Here is a 22,278-nt window from a genome sequence, read left to right as displayed (position 1 = left end):
CCCAAGAAAGTTATGAGTGTGAACAACTGGTTTTGATCTGGTTTTGTTGTCTTCTAAAACCCTCTGTGACCTGGATCCCTTCCCAGCTCAAGTTGGGAAGCAGAAAAGAAATCCAACTGGTTTCAGTTGTTCAGGATTTGGGACAAGCATCTGGCTGATGGACGCTTTGCCTGCTCTCTGATCTTAGTCTTCTTTAAAACATCAATGCCTTTGCCTTTCTCGCTCTCTCTCGGGATGGCAGTTTGGTGCTGTGTTTCTTGATCAGAGGCACAGAAGGCCAAAGGTGGAACAAACAGAACCTAGAGGTTATCCGGTTCAACTCGTTTCTGTTATAAATGAGAAAACCAAAGAAAAAAAGAGAGGAAATGAATTGTCCAAAGTCGCCCAAGCTCATTTGTGATGGAGAACAGGACCCAAAGCTTCAAATTGCAAGGTAGGTGCTCTTTCCATACTCCATGATACCCCCTTTAATGAAGTAATGTTCATATGATAACATATAACATTCATTTTTTTCCCTGAAAAAAAAAAGGGGGGAGCTTTGAGAGAAGCAGACCTGGGCTTGAATCTCAGTTCTACCACACTCTAGCTGGGTAACCTTAGGCAAGAAGCTGGATCTTCTCCAGTAACAATAGCCTCATTGCTGGGCATCTATCTTGTGCCAAACTCAGACAAGTTAAGAAACTGGTCCAAGGCAGTGTCAGTTTGAACCCAGGTCTGTCTTATTCTAAATCCCATTAATTTCTAACATGGTCTACACTGCCTCTCTGTGCTTCAGACTTCTCGTCTAATAAAATATGAGATTGTTTTTAGGAATAAATAAGATCAAAAGTACCTAGCATAGCACTCGATGTTCAGGAGGTGCTCTGTAAACAGAGGCTATTATGGTTGTGAACAACACATCCTTAGGTCTAACCATTTTGATTATATTGTTCAAGAATATTAGCTACTATCAATCAGCATCACTATACTCATCAGCCTCCACCCTCCCAGTCTCAGCTTTCCCCTGACGTGTTCTCTCAAGGGGCTGGGTTCCCATCCTGGAAGATCTAAGCAGAACAGGAAAGGCAGGCTGGGAACAGAATCCACCTACTGGTGCTGGAATGCTGAGCAAACAGGTCAGGTCTGGCAACAATGGCTACCTCCATTCATAGACCAGGCAACCAGGTATCCAGGTATAGAGGCTAGTGAGTTGTCCTAACCAGGGGCCAGAGTACAGGGATTTGAGGTGGGCAAAGCCAAGGGCAGATAGATCACAGCTTCAGAAAGGTCAAATCATGGGAACAAAGGTCCAAGTCACCATTTCTGGTAAAAGCAAGACAAGATGTTAGCTAGGAGGAAATGAGGCTGGGTGGGAAGATTGCAGAAAAAGAGCATAAAAACCAGGATTAAAGCAAAATCCAGTTGGAAGGAATAGAGATTTAAACGGACCCAGGGCTTCTGAACATGACAGATGAGTCTTTTTCCCTCTGATTATAAAAACTAATAAATAACCATGAAATCGTCTTGGCCATAAATTGTGGATACATTCATTTGGAGCCAAAGTACCAAAACATTCATGGGAATGATAACCACCAAATTCAAACAGTGTTTTGCTTGGTAGAGAACAGGAGGAAAAGGAGGAGGGAGGACGAGGAAACGGGAGGTGGGGGCTTTAACTATGTGTGTTACATTTAATTTCTTTTAAGAAAAAAGAGATCTGAAGCAAATATGGCAAAATGTTAGCATCTGTTCATTTTCTGATGGTGAGTACATGACATCTGTTAGAGCTTTTCTGTATGATTACATGTTTAATAATTTAAAATAAAAATATAAAGCAATAAGTGTATTTAAAATCTAATAAATTACGTTTATATTAATATGTAATCATGGTAGAAAATCTAGAGATTTTATGAATAATAACATAGGAAGATAATGAGTTTTAAAAGTTATGGTGTTGGCTAGCTGATGTGATATTTCTCAGGTAAAATAGTAGATCTTAAGCCAATGAGATTCAGATAGGAAGTTCATGTCGTGGTAGGTTTGCGTACTGACAGATAATACACGTGTGTTAGGAGGTAGATTTCAGGATTCTTCAAATCACAGTGTCTGGCCAAACATTCCAGAAACATCCAGTTTTCGATCCCTCACCTGGCTGGCCAGAAAGTCCCATTTTAAGAACCAGGCTCTTATACTCTCATATGGAAAGAAAATTTTAAAAGGCTTCTGAACCATCAATGATAATGTTACAAACTTCACAAACTAAAATTCATGGGTGGAAACCAACAAGGCTGTGGAAGACCAAAACAATATCATTAACCACTGGCTCTGATTGACATTTATAGAACACTCTGCCCACCAAGAGCAGAATGCAGATCCTTTTCAAGTGCACATGGCACATTCACCAAGATAGACTACATCCTGGGTGATAAACCTTCTGGGTGTCTCCCATGAAGCAGAGACCTTCAGACCCTCGCTCAGAAACAAGCCTCATTTTACATAAAATTGATGGGCCATCTGGAGTCTCTGACCACAGCATGAACAGAGGAGAAAGCAGAATTGCCTCGCGTTGGGCAACACTCATCAGTAATAACTGGCTGCCAGGCCATTTGGGAGGAGACAAAAGAGCTATAAAATACAGACACAAGAGCCCAGAGCATAGCAGTCCAGGTCCATCCAGTTCAGGGGCAAAGCATAACCAGCCCAGGACCGCCTGAGGCCCTCCTGCCACAGCACACCCAGTGGTGTAGCAGAAAGAGCATGGGAGTCAGCTGAAGAGGGTCTGGGCCTGGCTGCACCACTAACCCACAAGAGGCTGTGGGCCAGACCCTTTCACTTCTCCTTTCTGGGAATTAGCTTCCTCTTGGGCAAAATGGAGTCACTAGGATCTAGTGACTAGGTTTCCATGATGATGTCCGCGTCTACCTCTCTGGGACTATTTTTGTGTTCATTCGAATTCCCCCTGGGTCTTCAAGAAAAGGATGGGTAATGCATGGTGATTTTTGTGCTCAGCGACAGAGGACAGTGTGAGGCATCGGGAGGGCGCGTTTACTTACACGCACTGGCTCATTCCCTCGACAACCGTTGGGGTGCTCAGAAGTCTCCCCAAGGGTTCCCCAAGGACGTATTTACAAACAGCTTCCAAAAAGCAGCAAAATGGCAAAAACAAGCCTTGCAAGAGAAACTCTGTACACCAGACAACTTAATTCCCAACAATGGACCACATGAGGGTGTATAAATAACTAATTACGCTGGACAACATGAACAGCTTTTTTGGATGATTGCAAAATTGGGGAGGAAGGAAATGTGATGGGTATTTATATATTTGGGCTCCAGTCAAAGATTTCATATTCACTCTTAAGCAATTTGACTTGCAAAATTAGCTCAGACTAGAACATGGTCAAACAACTTGAAACTGGCAGCCAGTCTGCTCTCCAAGGGGCTGTTTGTGCCTGTGCCTCCAGGAGACTGGAGCAGAGGACCAGGGATGTGCCCCTGCGGCCTCTGCAAGACGTTCCGGGTCCCTTGTCTCCACAAAGACCTAGAGGAGTGGAGACTGTTGCAGGGTGCGGGGCATTTTTAATAAGCAGTTTCAGTGGGAAGCCAAGCTCTTGTTATCACACAAGCACGTATTCCTGGATGCTCAGTTCCATATTCTTCCTGAATCCCTACTGTGTGATCAGTACTCCGCCAAGTCCTGTAGATACGGAGACTGAATCTCTGTGAGAGGCACTGGGATACCTCACTCACCGTGGTATATCTGGTGCCTACTTCTGCCTCTGGTACCTAAATACCAGGTGTGCTGAAAACTTGTTGGACCAATGAATTGTTGAATGAAATGAGTAGAACACAGTCCTTATCCAAGCAGAATCCTCGGTCTGGTGGATGACATAAAACTGGGCAGTTTTGTCTAACACAGAGCAGGTGGCAATACACGTGATCACCCAGGTGCCAGAGGCTCTGAGCACAGAAGAGACGGAGCAATCAATTCCGACCTTAGGGATTGGCAAGAATCTTCCCTTCCTGCTGCAAGATCCTCACACACCCATTTCCCCAGTGATACTCTCTGCTAAATCCTATTTATCACCATAACATCACTTCCAGATTAGAGCCGGACCTTGAAAAAAGAGTCAGACAAAGAGAGATTTAGAAGAAGAGAATGCCTGGAGGATGGAACAGCATGATCAGAAGAAAGGAAGGAAGGAAGGGGAAAAGTGCAGACAGAAGTGACTGAAATGGTCCGGAGGAGCAGACCAGGGTTCCCCACAAATGACACACCAAGGAAAGGCCACTGATGGTTCTTGAGGGAAAAAAATAAAATTATCAGAGCTGGAACTTAAAAAAGTGGCTCACGAACCTTTCTGAAGGATTGATTGGTGGAAAGAGAAACTTGAAAGAGATCGTTAGGAGGCAGCTAAAGTGTCTGGGAAGAAAGTGATGGGGGTCTGAGCAGGGCAGCTCTGGGTAGGAATGAAAAGATCAAAGACAGGGCTGCAGAATGAGTGAAAGGAATTAGACGTGAGGAGACAGGGGAAGGAGCATCCAGCAAGAACCCTCAAGTTTCTACCTGGGAGTCTGGCTGAAGGGAATGGAGCTGTGAGCTGAGATGGTAAACACAGCAAAAGGGGGAGGAGTTTGGGAATGAAGTAAGAGAGTTTGATATCGACATCTGGTGTTTGAGGTGCTGAAGCGCCATCGGCGGGAACTGAGCAGCAGAAATGAGATCCGGACTAAGACGTGGATTTAGGCAACAGCTGCCCAGAGCGGGTACTGGAGTTGGTGAGTCTTACATGAGAATGCCTGGGACATGCCCTTCCATTTTCCCTGCACCACCGCTCAGCCTGAGCCTCAGACAACCACCCCAGTCTTCCAGGATGCTAGAACCCTCTTTCTGCCTCCTTTGCTGGAAATAGAGCAACAGAGGACACCTGCTTGTCACTCAGTTATTGGCACAATTATAGGCATGGCTCTCACATCCTGGAAAATTGCCTTTGTAAATTTGAAGAGCTTTTTGACAGTCTCTCCTCCTGCTCTGCCCTTTCAACCTGTGTATGTAGCCTGGGGTCACCCAGACTTAATTCTCTCCCACCCCACACTCCAAGTATCCAGAGCACAGTCCCCCCTGACCATGCTGAGCCGTGGGTCCTGATCAAGGAAATGAGGAACCTGGGAGAGGAAAAAAAATAAACAAGAACCCTACACAGAGCTAGAAAAAATTCTCCCCACAGTAGAAATTTGAACTTGACTGACAGAAAGATTATACCCCTAGGTGTTTTCAAACTTAAACAAGGAGGAAACCCAGCCAAGTGTCAGACTGGTGTGGAAGGATTTGCCAAGGTGAGGGGGACCCCACGGTTAGTTCGTCATGACAGTGGACAGAGAGAACATTGCTTCTCACCAGTCGTCCAGGGTCAGGCACCGGGAGGGTGAGGCCAGACAGATGCAGACACGCTCAGCTCTCAAGGAGATTTTCCTTGAAAGAGAAAACAAAGGCAGGATGAGCACTCCACCAGCTGCTTCCTTCGGGAGGCCTGCTGCTGCAGAAGTCGCCCCTCACAGACCTGCCAGGAGGGAAGCTTTGAAATGACTCCTGACAAAGACACGGCTTCAGAAATTCCTAGAATGACTTCCTGCTCGAATCAAAGGAGCGCAGGGAGAGAAGGGGGTCTGCCGTCAGAGGCGAGTGACTTTGAACCCTGGCCCACACTCGATATCCTGGAAAACTTGACTACTTCGGGGGCGAACGGGGATCCTGCCTAGTGGCTGACGATCAGCAGAAGCCATTTGCTCTTTTTAAGGCCCCAGAGGGTTCAGCTTGAGCCTTTCTATGGGAGCAAGGACATCACCACCCTAGGGCAGGACCACAGTACCCCTCTTCACCTCTCAAAGTGTTGCCCATTATTTTCGTCTCAATTTCAAAAGTATTTCTGTCTTTGATGTTGGTATTCTTTTCCTTACCACGGGAGGCAGCAAATTTGGACGGGAAAAGGCCCAAGTTCAGAACCCACCTTGCCACTCGCTAGCCACTTGGTTTCCCTGCTAAGTGTCCTCAAGCTGTCCCGAGGACTAGGTGATATATGCATATGGCGAAGGACTTTGTGCTCTTGGGTGCTCCACACATCAGAGATCATAATCAAGCACTGATTAAGCCTGTTGGTGGATTTTCTTTGACCTCAGTTGCTGCTCCATTTTCTCTGAGGACCACACAGTGACCTCCCTGTTCCAGCTGCCTTCTCTCCGCCTCTGTCTACAATGAAACTGACATGTCCAAGGACCACCGGACTGCTCATCACTTCCGGTCTGTGAGAGCTGCTCACGCTGCTTAAGTTAGAGCAATAAGACAGGAAAGAAAGCAGACTCGTTCCCACCATTGGTATAATCCACAACGAAGCACAGTCAAGCTGATCAAAGAAAACTGGATCAGCCCGCCTTGCCTGGACCATTCTCAAATAAAGGGAGTTCATTCTGACGGATGGGAACTTGGAGCCAGATCGTCCTGGGTTCCAGTCTCCGTGAGCCACTTCGGCTAGGTGACTCCAACACAGGACCTAACTTCTCACAATTTCCTTATCGATGTAATGTAGTTAATAATGATAACCAAGGAAAAGAGTCATCAACATTAAATTAAATGAGATAATAACTGTGAAAGTGTCTGTCACAGAGGAAGTCCCCGAACATATGGGTTTCCTTCCTTCCTGAAAGGGCCAGAGAAAAGAAGCAATAACAACAACAATAGTAGTAATCGCACTTATGACCCAGAAGGCCCCATGCTAGGAGTCTTACCTATATGGCTTCACAACTGTTTTCATCCTCATGTGATGGATGCATGAGCTGAGGCTCAGTGAGCCAAGCACACACCTGGGGCCAGGTGACTCACAGGGGCAGAATCGGGGCTCAACGCAGGGAGTCTGACACTCGAAGCATCGCGCTCACCACCTTGCTGTAGCGCATCCCGTGGTTGTGGGTATTAACCCACAGGGGACCGTCCTGCTTTGTTCCGATATGTGATACATAGGCTTTTTCCCTTTATTACTATGGAATGGCTTTCTAGAAAAAATGCATTCTACTTAGTTGTTTTTTTTAACTATTGCAAATGTGCTTTCCTGTCATTGATAATGACTCAGCTTCTGACGAGCTTGCTAATCGAGTGTTATTTTTCCCCCACCGAAACCTCCTTTGCAAAGTTCACACACATCACGCAGTTATTTATGGTTTGAGGAAGCACATCCTATATGTGTAAACTGAAGAATGTTTATTAAAGTTAGAATTAACAGTGATTGACTTGATTTCACTGATTAGATAATTGGGGAAATGAACAGGTAATTTGGTATTTACAGGAGAAGGTCGGGAGTAGGTTCTGGGAGTGGCCAGCAGAACTATTCCAGAAGACTTTGCTCAGCCTTGCCCCCCAAAACCACCCTACTCTGGAGCATGAAAGGAAATTACGTTCTCTGCATTTGCTTATGGTGGATTCACTTATCTCACAAAAGCTGCACTCTGATCAGTTCTACTTTGACACCTCCCAAGGTGCTGGTGTCTGCGAAAATAGAAACAAACCTCAGCCGGGCCTCGAGGGTCCTCCACACTTGTCTCCCCATGCTGCAGACCACTTCTCCAATACTCTCTTCCACCACATTTCAGGCCCTGCTTTTCCCTAGCTACTCACAGAGTCCTCCTGCCCCTGGGCCTTTGCACAGGCAGGTCCCTCCTCTTTCCACTCTGTGGATGTGCTAGTAAATTTTCAAGACTGTTTAAACTGAACTTCCCCACGTCTATGTCCCAGATACCCTCAATTCGGAATTAACATTTCTTGAGTTTCCCACTGTGTAAAACTTTACTTCCATTTTAGAACTGATCACTGATCATCTCTAGTTACACTGTGTGTGTGTATCTGCTCCCTTCACCAGAGCAAACCCCTAACTGGCAGGGTGAAGGTCACATTCATCTCTGATCATCCTCATAGTCCTTCATCAACACAATTCCTTGTGAAAGAAGCTTTCAGTAAATTTTGGTTTACCTGAATTGCGCTTCTCACACAGCTGAGTGAAATCACTTCCTGCCTATGCTTCAGTTGAGAGCCCACCCCCAAAGGCTAAACCAGCCAATAAACGTCTTCCAAGTGACTGTTAGACAGATCAGGCCAGCCATCTCAGAGAGCCAGAGGGAAAACTCTTCTTTAAGCCTCTGGAGATTTACTTGACTAAAGGAGTCATTCCACCAGAACACGTGATTGTGATTCCTCTTATTATCCAGAGTATGAATAAGAATCATTTTATTGTGATAAATTAGTGGCAGGAGTCATGGATTTATAGAAAGGAAAATTAATAGCGCACAATTACATTGTATTTATAGAATCTTACTCAGGCATTCTTTGCACATACTCTCCAATAATAAGAATTTACTCTGTACTATTTTACAGTTGGTACATCAGTGTATGATTTTATCCTTATAGCAACCCAGAGAAGCTGGGCTCATTGTCAATTTACACATAAGAAAATCAGGGTCCAAGCAGGCAAAGAGATGAAGAATTATTTGGTGCTAGAGTTGGGTCTCAAACTCAGGACCCCTGACTATATGCTGGGTTCTCTTCTCCCAGGCATTGTGCTATAGACTGAATGTTTGTGTCCCCTCCACCCCCAAATTCATATATTGAAACGTAATCCCTAGTGTGACGGTATTAGGAGGTGGGGCTTTTGGGAGGTGATTTGGTACTGAGGATGGAATCCTCATGAACGGGATGAGTGTTCTTATAGAAGGGGCCCCAGAGAGACCCCTTAACCCTTCATCCATGTGAGGACACAGGGAGACGACAGCCATCTATGAGCCAGGAAGAGGCCCCTCACTAGAGACTTGTTCTTGGTCTTCCAGCCTCCAGAACTGTGAGAAATGAATGTTTGTTGTCTAAGCCATCCAGTCTATGGTTGATTTGTTACAGCAGCCAGGACGGACTAATACACACTACCAAGGGCTTCAGAAACCTCCCAAGGTACACCTGTAAGGTGAGCAGCCTCCTCTCCAGGCCTGGGGGTCCTTGTCTGAGGCCTGTGTATATACTATTTGTGCCACTCCAGCCTCACTTGGGCAAGCACACTTTAGGACTTTCAGTGCTACTTTCAGTGCTGTGGAATTGCAGACCCCAGGGTGTTTCAGCATCCATGGTTCTCTAGGCCTCTGATGACATCTCAGAGCCTTATTTCCAATTTTTCTCTCCAAGTCCCCTACATTCAAGAAATAACATTATGCCCTTACTTTCTGAACCACTCCTCCCTCTCACCTTCCCTCTGCATGATGAACTGCCTTCCTCTCTCAAATACCTTCCTTTACAATGAAATTAGTGACAGAACTGTACCCAGAGGAGGGGTTGTTCTCACTGAGCTAGATCTCCATCTAATTTAGTAGAACATCAATTTACAACATAAGCTCCTCGGCTGCCTAGAATATAGCTTAGCACGCAGAAGATGCTTCATACATATTTTTGTCGAGGGAAGTAAATAAATAAGAAATAATAGTATTAATACACATATTATTTAGAGTTGTGGAGGTAATCACCATCAAGACTAGAGCAAGGATGGTTTGAAGTCATTGCCTCTGAGTAAAATGACTCATGCAGGGAAAGGAATGAATCAGGAGTCTATTGCCTTTATAATGTGCCTTCAGGGAGGAGTCAGCCTAGTCCCCACTGAAGTCTTTCTTTGGCCTTTCTAGCTGTGATAACCACACCTTCCCCATCTGAAAATTAAAAACCACTCACTGGGGAGCACGAAGTCACCCCTGTTTTTACCTGCAGTTGCTTTTACCATGTGGCTCTATTAACCTTAATAAAAATCCAAACACTAAGTATATTTTACAAATCAGTCAGCTTCTATGCTTTGCCACTGGTGGTTTCTGGATTGCATCATAAACAAAAGCCCAAAAGCCTCCAGCAAGAGTTCTTTCTTCACTCTCCTTCCTGTAGCCTAGAACAACGCGCCGAATGGAAGAAATAAACAGACGCCAACAGAGAGGAACACAGCCCTTTCACATGCTCAACGCTGTTTCTTTCAGAATGGTTACTAAGTCCTTTTCCCATCAATCTTCTCATGAACCTATGCCCAGAGTCCACTGAAGTCCCCAGCTACCCCACCCCTCGTCTCCTCCCGTCCACCGTGAGTCTCAGGCCTCCTTGGCCCTGGGACTTCGCTCTCAGCACCCACAGACCGAGCCCAGGACACATCAGATTAGCCTGACGCTGAGGCTGAGCAAGGACGGCATGCCATACTGGAGATGGCACAGCTTAGGCCAAAATAAACGTTTAAGCCTGAAATGAAAGAAGAGAGACAAAGAGCTGCAGGTAGGAGGAGGGTGTGTGCTCCAAGCCTGCTTCTGCTGCCCAGTGGCTGCGGGTCCCTGAACGAGTCACTTCTCTGGACGGCAGGCTGCTGCTCCCCGTGAGATGGGGACAAAACCCTGCCTTGTCAGCCCATAGGGTGCTGGTGATCAACGGGGGAGATCCTGGGTGTTACAACTGGGGGCGCGCTGAGGCTCTGTATATTTTGAGACCTTTGTTATCATACATTGGGCTGCAAAGAGGAGGAATCGTTTTATTTCCCCCTGGTCTGGAACTTTGAGTCACAAAGCAGCTAAGTCAGCAGCTTTGGGGCAGCCCTCAGGGAGGAATTCTGGCCTCTTGCCTCCTGTCCTACTTGTTAAAATCCAGCACATTATTCTAGAATAGAATGCATCATATAGATGTGAGCTTTAATAGCAAGCCCAGAGGGGCCGCGGGCTGTAATCCAGGCCCTCCCCGCAGGACCCCAGAGCACAGCCGTGCTGACTCCTGTGTTCTCTCCTCGGGCTTCACCTTTCAGACCCAGATTCAGAAAATGGGCATTGAAGGCCTACTGCTTCTGGGGGAGATTCACGGCACTTAGCTGAGTCCCAACAACTCTGCGAGGCAGGTGTGCCTCTCACCCCATTGTCAAGATGAGGACTGAAGCGGAGAAAGACGAAGTGAGTTACTCAAGCCTGCCTGGAATTAAAGGCCCAGATCTCCTCTGTCTGAGCTCCTGGGCTTCGTGGTGACCGGACCAGGAAACCAGCTATGGGGGATCAGAACCGAGCTCCAGGCTAGGCTGGGCCAGAAGTGGTGAGCCCACCACCACCCTCCCTTCCTGCAAAGCACTTGCTCTCCAGGGGGTTCTAGAGGCTTCCAGGAGGGCCTTCTCTAACCCAGCTGCCAGCCTAGGGGAGACGTCCAGAGAGTCTGTCTTCTCCGGTCTGTTCCTGGTTTCTCCACTTGAGGGGGCCCTTGCAACCCAGGACCTGGGCCTAAGGGCATACAGCCAGGGACTGTGACACCCAGGACAAATCTCCAGGCTCTCCGTGTGGCAGGGCACCCTCTCCAGGTGGTGCACCAGCATCAGTCTCACCCAGGCTGGGCAGACACGGCTCGTGCAGGTTCCCAGCCGGCCAGGGCCTCACCTGAGAGCACCCCAGTTCCCTGCGTGTACCTGAGGACCATTACTATAGGTTCTAGAAGGGTCTTTTGGTCTGTGGGCAAGGTAGGACTCAGGAGAGAGGGCTGTCATCCTGGAGGTGAAGCAACCGCCACATTCTCTAAGGATTCAGGAGGCTGCGCCATCTTTTTCTCAGAGTTCATTCTACTCTCTGGGCACTTGATGTAGATTCCTGTTAAGGATTAGGAGACACTGGCTCTAGACACCCTTATGCCAGGAATCTCACTGAGTCTCTGAATCTGGAGGAGGCCCTGGAGGCAAGGCTGGGCTCCCAGATAGCACAGGCTGCTCCCCCAGTGGAGGGTGTGGGTGTCCCCACAGGCCTGGCAGAGGGCTCTGGCCTCCTCTCTCCAGGTGGCTCCCCTTTCTACAGCTATGCTTCAGGGCAGCCCTTGGGCTCTCCAGCTCCCACCTGGGCCACAGGAAGGGACATGAGCCTCTGAGGGCTTGTAGCTCACAGCTTCCTCCCACCTCTCCGACCACGGCCGGGGACTTCCGGGTCTGGGTTTGAGGGAGTCAGTCTGCGGCTGTATGACCTTAGGCCCAGGTCCTGGGTTGTAAAACAGCACTGAGGCCTGGGCCCATCACCTGGGGCCAGGCACAGCTAGGAAGGGCTGAGGACCGGAGGGGAGCAGCTCAGGGCTGCTGTGGAGGAGGACGGATGTGGAGGGGATGGGCAGAAGCTACAGCTTAGGCCCCTTGTATCCTCAGCCTCTGGGCCTTCAGGGAGGAGCAGCTTGGCCTCCATGGCCCCTGGCGGCGGCTAATAAGGATCTAAGTCTGACACTGGCATTCTGAAAGGGCCACTGGATGCAGCCAGGGCAGGCAGGGCTCCTGGCTGGGACTCCGTACGCAGGCCATGGAAGGGATCTCTGGGGCCGGAGATGGGCAGGAACTGCCCCTCAGCAGGGTGAAGGCTGCAGGGTTGGGGCAGGAAAAGGGACAGTCATAGAATTTCAGGCCTCAAGTCTGAGGTGTCTTTGAGGGTTCTGGGCACCAATCTGAACTGGAGGCCATTCAGAGAGAATCCATGTATCCTCCAGCACCCAGAGAGAGGGAAAGGATTGGGGAATGCCTGGAACATGACTGGACTCGGTTGGAGGCCTACAGGAGTCACTTCCTTCCCTGCAGTCTCTGGAAATAAGCCCACAGGTCCCTCATTCTGGGCTTTCTTGGGTCAAGCAGGAGAGGTCACTGCTGGGCAGGGTCCTGCCAAGTTCTCATGGCACAAATCCAGGAGCTCACAGGTGGAAGGACCAGACTGTGAGAGTACGACTTAGGGCAGCTGTCCTGGACAGACTGGGAGGGCCTGGAAGGGTCAAGCAACAGTTAACCCCTCCCACCTCCGTATCTCTTCCCCCAAAGGCTACAAGAAACCCACTTGTCAGGAGAACACAAGTCTAAGCAAAGGCAGAAAACTACCCGGCCGGGTGGTAAGTCAGGGAGGTCCTGCGGGTCCCAGGTGACAAGCAGAGCATGGCTGTGTGACTGGGGACAAGCTGTGAGCAGAGATTCTGGTAGTTCTGGGCGTCGGGGGACCTGGGGGCAGGTACAGTTCCCACACCTGGGCCAGATTGGGGGCAGGCTAGCTCCCACTAGGATGGGGAAGAGAAGTCAAGGATATTAGCTGGAAGACAGGATTCCATTCCAAGAGTTTTGAAGGCAGGATCTCGGGTGGAGGAAGAGCAAGACTGGACCTAGGTTCTAAGGGCAGGAATCGCAGCACCAGGGCCAAAGCGGACGCGCAGCCACGCTGCCTTGGGCTTATTTCCCAAAGCGACTGACCCAGGGCTTCTTAAACACTGATTTTTTCCTTAATAAAAACAAGATTCGTGTACCACAGTAACTAGAGCCAGGCTGAGCCTTTACCGGCTCTATGTGGAATCTGGTACAAGTTACTGGAAGGAGGCTGGAGAGCCAGGAGGGGCCTGGGAGCACCCACCACTAGATCCCTGCTTGGCCTTTCATAAACCTCATCGCCAGCTTGGGCCTTAGAGACCTCATGAGTGAAAGGGGGTGCTGGGTCACAGCAGAGCTTTCCAAACTGTTGTCTGTGAAGCCCAGCAATCTGAGCAGGTGCCCATGGGCCTTTATGGGAGTCAGACAAGGGAGACCAGAAACCCCCTACCCACAGCTGCCTGGAGCACTTCCATTTTTAAGTTTGACACATTGGGTTTCCATATAAGATTTTACAGAGAAGCCACAACAAGAAAAGGAATGAAAGGAAAGGAAAGGGGGAAACAAAGAATAGAAAAGGAAAGGAAAGGAAAGAAAGAAGAGAAGACAAGGGTTCTGAGCTGGAGGATCTCCAAGCTGCTTCGGTCTCATTCTTCTCTGACTCACCACGATACTCTTCTGCCCACATTTTCCAGAACCACTTCTGTTCCTTCCTGCCATCCTCTCAGGGAACAAGCCATCCAGAAGCCCAGAAAAAGCCACTGGTTCGATCTCATTTCCCAGCTCAGAGGAGGGCTGGCGCACAGAGGAGGAAATTGGGGGGTTTATGTGGGCTGGGAGGGAACAGATTTGATGCCCTGAGCTGTAAATCAGGCTCAGAGGTTTGGATTCCTTGCTGTGTGACCCTCAGATGCCCCCTCCACTCCAGACACTTGCGCGCTAACACCCAGGCTGTCCCTGGAAGCCGGGCCCACTCTGACGAGTTGTTTTGATTTTTCAGGAAAATCTACTCAAAGCCAAGCCTTCCCTCCCAAAAACAACACAGGCAGGGATTTTCGATGTGCTGAGAGATGAAGGGTTTGGGTCTCTACGCCACGGTCCAGCCGGTGAGACGCACAGACAAGATCCACACCTGAGACAGCACCTATGGCTCCTCCCTGCTTCTTCTCTTTGCTCTACACACCTCCCACTCTGGCCAAGGCTCTGGGCTTCCTGACATATTTTAAATGGCTTTGCTCTCCCACTTGCCAACCTGACAACACCCAGCCCACAGGTCCAGGAATTCCACAATTGCTTGGAGATGTGGCAAGTCCATCTTGAACTGGGGGCCTCCGTCATGGGCACACACACCACTCAGAGAGGGCACTCTGCTGCCCCTCACCCAAGAGGAGGATTGGTTAACACCATCTGAGCCTGTCGGGTAGCAGGGTGAGCTCTAGGCCAGGAGTCAGAAGAGGAAATCCCTGGAGCCAGCACCCACGGACCCTCCCTCCCTGTGAGGGCTGGTGACTCAGTTCCTCTTTCCAAACCTGTTTCCTCACCCATGAAATGTGGGAGAGCCTTCACTCTCTCAACCAGTATTGACCACATGCCTGCTCTCTGGTGAAGTGGTTCTCCCTGACCAAGTTCACAGCTCAAGGGATGGCATGGAAGCCCCATCAGTGGAATTCACTCTGGAGTCAGCAGGGTATCTGATGTCAAAGGCAGTCCTGCCTCTGGAAGGAAGATGAATGAGAGGTGTTCTCACCCCTCGTAAGCTCGCAGTGCAGCGAAGGGAAGTGTGATGGCCAAGGATCACCGCCTAACAGCGTGGTGAATGCCCCGTTAGCTCTTCCCTGCTGTGACGTGGGCACAGAGAGGCCGGTCCTCCAGTCTGTGCCCCTGAAGAAGTCACAGCTCAGTTGAATTTTGAAGGCTGAGCACTGAGCAGGGAAAGGGAGATGCAGAGAAGAATACGAAAAGGAGAGAGTTTGGTGGGCTGGAGGGTTTCAAGTAATTCCTGGAGGACGAGGCGCTGCGGGGTGAGAAGGGCAGGCAGGGAAGAGGTGAGGTAAATCAGATCTCCTTGTGTTTCAGCGTCTGGGCTTTGCTCTTTCCTTCCTGTTGTCGTCGTTTTCCTGAAGGCAATGGGGAAATGCTGCAGTGCCGGAGAACACGATCATCACGTTCGTATTTTAGAAATCGAAGCTGGCTGTCTTGTAGGGCGTGGTTTGGAGAGGAGAAGAAGTGGAAGGCGAGGAGATCACTCAGGAAACAAGTACGGGAGGTGATGGTGTCGCCACCCCTGCCAGGCAGGATGGGAGTGAAAGAGGACGCAAACTCGAAGACTAGAGTAAGGGCTGTGAGTAGAGGAGCCGTCTCCATTTCTGACTTTCTAGGACTCGACAGCTAAAGAAGTCTGCCCGCACGCACTCCACCTCCCACTTTTCCCCACCCCTCCTCCCACCTCCCACACACCCCGAAGTCTGGCCGGACCCTCCCACTCCCAGGCTGGGATAAGAGGTGTGGCAGCGGGCCCAGGAGTCCCCGCCATCCTCTCCCCCAGCACGTTCTGCTGCCTGAGCAGTTGGCTGCCGCCACGAGTGTTAATTGGAGAGACATCTGAAGTGACCAGACTGGTTACTCCGCAGCCACGATAGACACACTCCATCTGCTCCAGCAAGGCGCGTCTCCGGCACACAGGAGGCCAGCTCCCTTCCCTGAGCCCGGGACTTGTGAGAAGCGAGCCTCACAGAAGTTAGATTTATAGGCTTTCAGACTGAAGACCCCCCCAGGGAACACTGAGCCCAAGCTCTGGTTTGATGAGAAGAAAACTTAAGGCCGAGCGTCTCCCAGGGTTACTCTTGGACTCAGGGCCAGGAGGTCTGCCCGCCCATCCTCTGTAGGGCACTGAGCTTCTAAAATCGTAAGCTATAGGGAACTATATTTAGTACCTTGTAATAGTGTATAATGAAAAAAAATGTGAAAAGGAATATATATATATATATGTGTGTGTGTGTGTGTGTGTGGTGTATGAAACACTATGCTGTACGCCAAAAACTAACACAACATTGTAAACTAACTATATTTCAATTAAAAAATTAAAAGTTGAAAATTAAAAATAAATAAATAAATAAATAAAATAAACAACAAGGTCCTACTGTAGAGCACAGGGGACTCTATTCAATATTCAATACCTTGTAATAGCCTATAATGAAAAAGAGAGTATGAAAAGGAATATATATATATATATGTATAACTGAACTCATATGCTGTATACCAGAAGCTAACATTGTAAACCAACTACACTTCAATTTAAAAAAATAAATAAAATACAATAAAAGTTTAAAAAAATTTAAAAATAAAAATAAAATCATGAGCTGACCAGAATTGTGCCCGCCACAGACCTGCTCAAACTGTCCTCTAACTGGTAAATGTCATGACTAGACTTAAGGATGAAATTTTCATAGAACCCATTGATTTCTTCGAAATGTTTTATTTAAGTTACTCTATTATCTAGCTGGAAGGGACTTAAGAAATAGTTCAGTCCAATGACATTCTCACTGATATTTGCTTATTTAGTGTTTGTTTTGTTTTATTTTAGTAGCAGAGCCTTTTTCAGATGATGAAGCTGAGGCTCAGAAAGGAGACACTTGGGCAAGATGACATTAGTGAGTAAGTAGCATAATATGGTTGGAACCAAGCTCTTGGAACCCCAAGCACATATTCCACTTCTATCATCTTGTTTGGTCTTCCTAACAACTCCCACTGTTGCCCACCCCCGGGCCCACCACTGATGGGGACAGGGAGGAGGAAAGCTCCATGATGAATAAGCGTCTGTCTGATCTTAAGCTCTAAAATCTTCCAGAACAGACTCTTTTAATATTACCTAATAGTGGCATGGCATTGTCTAATTATTTATTCAGTCTCACACATATAATCCAATGTTCACTGTGAAGAATGTCGTGTATGCCCATTTTACAGAAGACACGGAGAAAAGAGGAGTGAATAACCACACTGTCAGCAAGAGGGAGGGCCAAGAGCCAGCTGTGTCAGTGCTCGGGCCCCACCAGGGGCCCCTGTACCCAGGAGCTCCCGCTCATCCTGACAGTGCCCACACTCTCCTCAGTCGCCTTTGTAGACTGAACTCCAGGGTGAAGGGCGAGAGCCCCAGTTGCTAAGCCGCAGCGTCACATATAACACTGCCACTCCCTTGATCGTAGTTCATCAACGGGGAGATGGAGGTCATCAAAGAGGCTAGTCTGGGACCTGCAATTAACTTGGAGCAAAAACTTCCTGAGGAACCAGCAGCAGTTGGAGGTCTCAGTGAAGAGAAGAGGGACATCTCCTTCCTGAGAATCACATAACACTGGGATGCCCCAGCATGGCCTCCTCTGCAGCCCTGGTGCTGAGGAGGTAAGCAGGTCTGCCATGTCCACCAGAAGGACAAAAGTGAAGCTGTGTGGCCCGTCCTGACATCAGCAGGGTCTGCAGTGCGGTAAGACTGGGTGCTGGGAGGACTAACTAGGTGCTCGTAGAAGGCCCTGGTCATTGTGGGCGCATCCTCCATTTGGATGGGGGACAGAGGACCAAGCCTGGGAGAGACTCGGGACAGGTCATCCCCTTCCACCAAGGACACTTTCAGAATACGTTAAATCTGGCTACAGTGACCCTGAGAGGGAGAGAAAGCTGTGCAAAATGCAGCTCTAAGCAAGACTATGGCTTTTTATGGAAGGGGGCTTCAAACACATCCTAATTTAGCCTATTTTTGATCATGTGGTGATTGAGTCACTTGGCAATGACAGCTGCCTGATTCTTGGAAGCAGCTAACAACTCTCCCACGACAGTAATAGTGATAAAAATAATAAGAATAGCAGTGGGAGTTATTAGTATACATATATATTCCAATAACTACTATGATTTTAAGGACAGCTAACAGATGTAAACGGTTTTTAGCCTACGACAGTCTCACCGCTCATTACTGCATTTGCTTTTCACAAAACTCATAAGCAGGGCAGCAATGGCAACCACACTCATTTGACAGAAGAAGAAACAGGCCCAGGGGCTAGGAGTGGGTCACCCAAGTCACAGTGAATTAGTGGCAGAGCAGCCAGGATTTGGAGCTGGGAGAAGAGAGGAGCAAAGTTTAGTCATCTGGACCCACCAAGTCCCACAGAAGAGGGGTGTGGATTTCCCTTTAGAAAGGGATGCGTTTTGTCCATCCTCCTGAGCAAGGAGACATTAGAAGGCTGCACTGTTGAATGGGGAGTCAAGACTCCCAGAGACCCAGCTGTGTATGTGGGATGTGCCTTAAAGAAACACTTTAAAAGGGGAGATTCTCACCTCTGAGCCTTGAGCACAGAGTGGACAACTTTCACAGCTGCCGTGGTCTCACCTACGTGACAGATGCCAGAGAACCAATGGAACAGAATGAACAAAAGGCCGTGTAGATGCACCTCCGGCATTGCTCCTAAATCACGCTTACTGTCTGCCTTGTCTGTCGGCTCCTGCTGCTCCGATATGAGAACCTTCTTGATGTCCAAGACTTTATCTTTTCTTTCTGTGTCCTCAATGCCGTTTACACTGCCAGGCACACAGCAGTGTGCGGTATGTGCTGAACTCATGTGTGCATAGAGGAATAAATGGGTACGTCAAGACGCAACTGACTTGGGACCTGGGGAGACAGGAAATGCAACTCAACTGAGATAACCTGCTCCTTGGTGCCAAGAACTTGGTCTCTGTGGATCCTTCCCTATCGGACCTCTAATATGTATTCTCTCAGAAAGTTCAGTGAGAACAAAAACATCATGGAGTCTGGAAGACGAAAGGTTAAATAGTGGCGTAAGCCCCAAGGCATCACTATCAGGCACTGCTTAATAAATGCTGCATAGATGTGCCCCCACCACACCAGGCCTGGCAACGCAGTGTTGCGAACCTGCTGGAAACCCAGCCACCTGAAATGACGCCCTGTCGCAGTTCCAGCCCACCTGGCTTCACACAGACAACAGTTTTATTCTAGTTCTGGGACTTCACCCAAAAGACTATTTGATTTAAATGCAAATACCCCAAAGAGGGCATTGGATTTAAATTCAAAAGCATAGCAGGTATCTACATGTGAAAAGCTCTGTGTTGGGTGCCCAGGGGATAAGACAACTAATCTGATTGGTCCTTGCTTTCAAGGAGTTTGCTATATTATGAAAGACAAGATAGTACCAGGCAAATAAATAAATGTTAAGTAGAGAATATTAGTTTCCTCTTGCAGCTTTAAAAAATTACCACCCACTTAATGGCTTTAACTGACACAAATCTATTGTTAGACAGCTAGCTCTGGAAGTCAGAAGTTTAAAATGGGGCCGCTGGGCTGCGTTGTTTACAGATGCTCCAGGGGAGAATCTCTTTCCTTACCTTTTCCAGCTTCTAGCGGCCAACTGCATTTCTTGGCTCCCTGCCTCCTTCCTCCGTCTTCAAAGCCAGCGGTGGAGCAGCCTCTCTGCTCTCTGACCTCCTGCTGCTCTTTTATAAGGACCCTTGTGATTACACTGGATCCACCTGGAGAACCCAGGATAATTTTCCCATTTCAATCAAGATCCTTAATTTAAGAACATCTGCACACTTCCTTTTGCCAGGTGAGATAACATGATCCCAGATTCTGGGGATTAGCACATGGGCGCTGCCCGGGACCATCATTCTGTCGAGGACATAAAGGAACAGTTAGAAGCTTTGGGAGGACAAAGAAAGCCACGGTGAATTCCAGCAAGATGCTTGGGGTCAGAAGGGCGTCACAAAGGAGGCAGCATTTGGATTGATCCTGAAGGACAGGTAGGATTTTCTAGGGCAAGAAGACCAAGGAAATGATGACAGATAATCGGGTGAGAGTGGAATATAAGATCTAAGAATATAAGATACAAGATCATGGGAGGGAAGCAGTGGCAAAAGAGGCTACTGGAATCATCAAGGCCAAACTGAGGATCGCTGCCAGTGCCCCGTGAAACCATTTGTGTTCGTTTTTTTAAATTTTTTAAAATTTTTATTTAAAAATTTTTAAATTTTAATATATCTTGATTGAAGTATAGTCAATTTACAATGTTGTGTCAATTTCTGGTGTACAGCACAATGCTTCAGTCATACAGGAACATACATTTATTCGTTTTCATATTCTTTTTCAACATAAGTTACTACAAGATATTGAATATAGTGCCCTGTGCTATGCAATAAAAACTTGTTGTTTATCTATTTGTGTTCTTTACGCAGGGAGTCCTCAAACATTTTTTAGAAATATCCTGTCCTTCTAACGACAACATGAGGGTGCAGAAGAGTAAGGCAATCCATTTGAAGTTGTAGTAGCCAGACCAAAAGATGATGACCTAAACCACTGGCAATGGGGCTGGAAAAGAGAGGGAGGTATAGTGACACTGAAGAGCTAAATTACATATAGAAGGAGGAACCTGGCAGAAACAGAGCTATGAATACAATAACTTGATACCCTTGTACTAGATGAACCATTAGCCAAAGTGTGTATAGGAAAAAGAGTTTTGGGAGAGGAAGGGAGGGCTTCAGGTTAGGACATGCTGTTGAATTCAAGGTGCCTGTGGGGCATCACAAGTGGAGATGCCAGCAGGTCGGTGGGGGTTCAGAATTGGACGGTCACTTACCACTGGCGGCCACGCATCTGTCTGGTGCAAGGGTCACGGCTAACATAAGTTTTTAAATGAGGTGCTGAGAATTGTCATCATGTGGCAGAAATTCCAGTTCTCAAAATCAAAGGAATCATGACAAGAAGACGCACTGCCACCCCTAGGCTAGCGATTCTCAGACATGACGTTTCCAGGGGGCCACAATGAGGGAGCAATTGTGCGTGCTGTCTTCAAAGAAACAGGAACAGAGCCCCTGTGTCCCCGTGATCAAAGCCAGCCTGTGCAGGGCTCAGGCTGTGAGCAGAGGCAGGGAAGAGTGGGTGAGAAGACAGAGCTATCTGGGGGGGGGGTTCCCTCCCCTCCACATGTATGGGTTTCAACCCAACCCCTCTTCTACTTTCCTGCCTCCATGATCGATTGCCTCTCCTTCCACTTAGATTGCTTTCTCTCTTTCCCATCAAGGGAAAGATGCCACTTCCTCTGCAAAGCCTTCCATGATTCACCTGTAAGGACATAATACTCTCTCCCTACCACCAGTTATATTTTTAAATGATTTCCTGCCTGTAGTATCTAGTATAATCATCTGTGTTAATAAGTATTGCAATCAGTATTATAACATTTTTGTATTTAAGGCTCTCTTCTCCACCAAACTCAGAGTTTCTTGAGAGTGTAGGTTTCGCCTGATCCATTTCTGTGAGCGCTAGCCCCTTATAACGCCCTGAACACCGTCAGTGCTCCTTAAATGCAGGGTGAATGGATTAAAAATAGTTGGTTGGGCACTTATGTTATCCCTTCCTCTCTCTCCCGCCCTTTACTAAACAGACTTTGTGTGACATCCTTGTGGGCAGGGGTCCGTTCTTACTAAACTCCCAAAGCATCCCTTATGGATACTTTTCACATGGCTGGAGCTCAGCCAATTATTATTGAACTCAGTTGTGCTGACGACTTGGACCATAGTGAAGAGACCTAGAATAGCGCGCCCTGGGGCATAAGCCTGCTGAACCAGTACGCATGAGACATCTTTAGGGCAGGAACTCTGCCTGTCTGATTCTCAGCAGTAGCTCCGTATTTTGTGTTTGTCATATTCTAGGTACTCGATAGTCACTGAGTGTTTGACTACCTATAAGACAGAAAAACAACAGAAAGTAAGAAGGATGATTTCTAAGAAAATTCTCTCTCTCCTAACTGTACAACTGTACATTTCATTCTGCATGCCTTGGAAATTCTGAAAAGAAATAGAAATTTCAGTTCCCGTCATTACTGCAATGGCTTGTTCTTTGATATATCGTTGCATTTTCTCAGGGGAGGGTATAGCTCAAGCGGGAGAGTGCATGCTTAACATGCAGGAGGTTCTGGATTCAATCCCCAGTACCTCCTCTAAAAATAAATAAAATAAATAAACCTAATTACCTCTTCCCCCTTAAAAAAAAAAAGAGAAGAAAAAAGAAAATGCATTTTCTCAAACAAAATTTTAAATAAATTTTTTTCAATTTAAAAAAAGAAAAAATGCATTTTTC

The 22,278-nt window shown here is 47.7% G+C and overlaps 1 long non-coding RNA gene across 1 annotated transcript; it reads left to right on the top strand.

The window, feature by feature from the left end:
- Window positions 1-125: 125 nt before the first annotated feature.
- Window positions 126-22,158, top strand: LOC116282523 (uncharacterized). Its single transcript, XR_012073380.1, has 3 exons — window positions 126-433; window positions 16,732-16,802; window positions 17,351-22,158. It is a non-coding gene; the product is annotated as an uncharacterized lncRNA (long non-coding RNA).
- Window positions 22,159-22,278: the final 120 nt, after the last annotated feature.

Source organism: Vicugna pacos, chromosome 1 (genome assembly GCF_048564905.1).
Source record: "Vicugna pacos chromosome 1, VicPac4, whole genome shotgun sequence".
NCBI lineage: Eukaryota > Metazoa > Chordata > Mammalia > Artiodactyla > Camelidae > Vicugna > Vicugna pacos.
The sequence above is the reverse complement of the archived record's forward strand: the minus strand, read 5'-3'. Positions and strand labels throughout refer to the sequence as shown.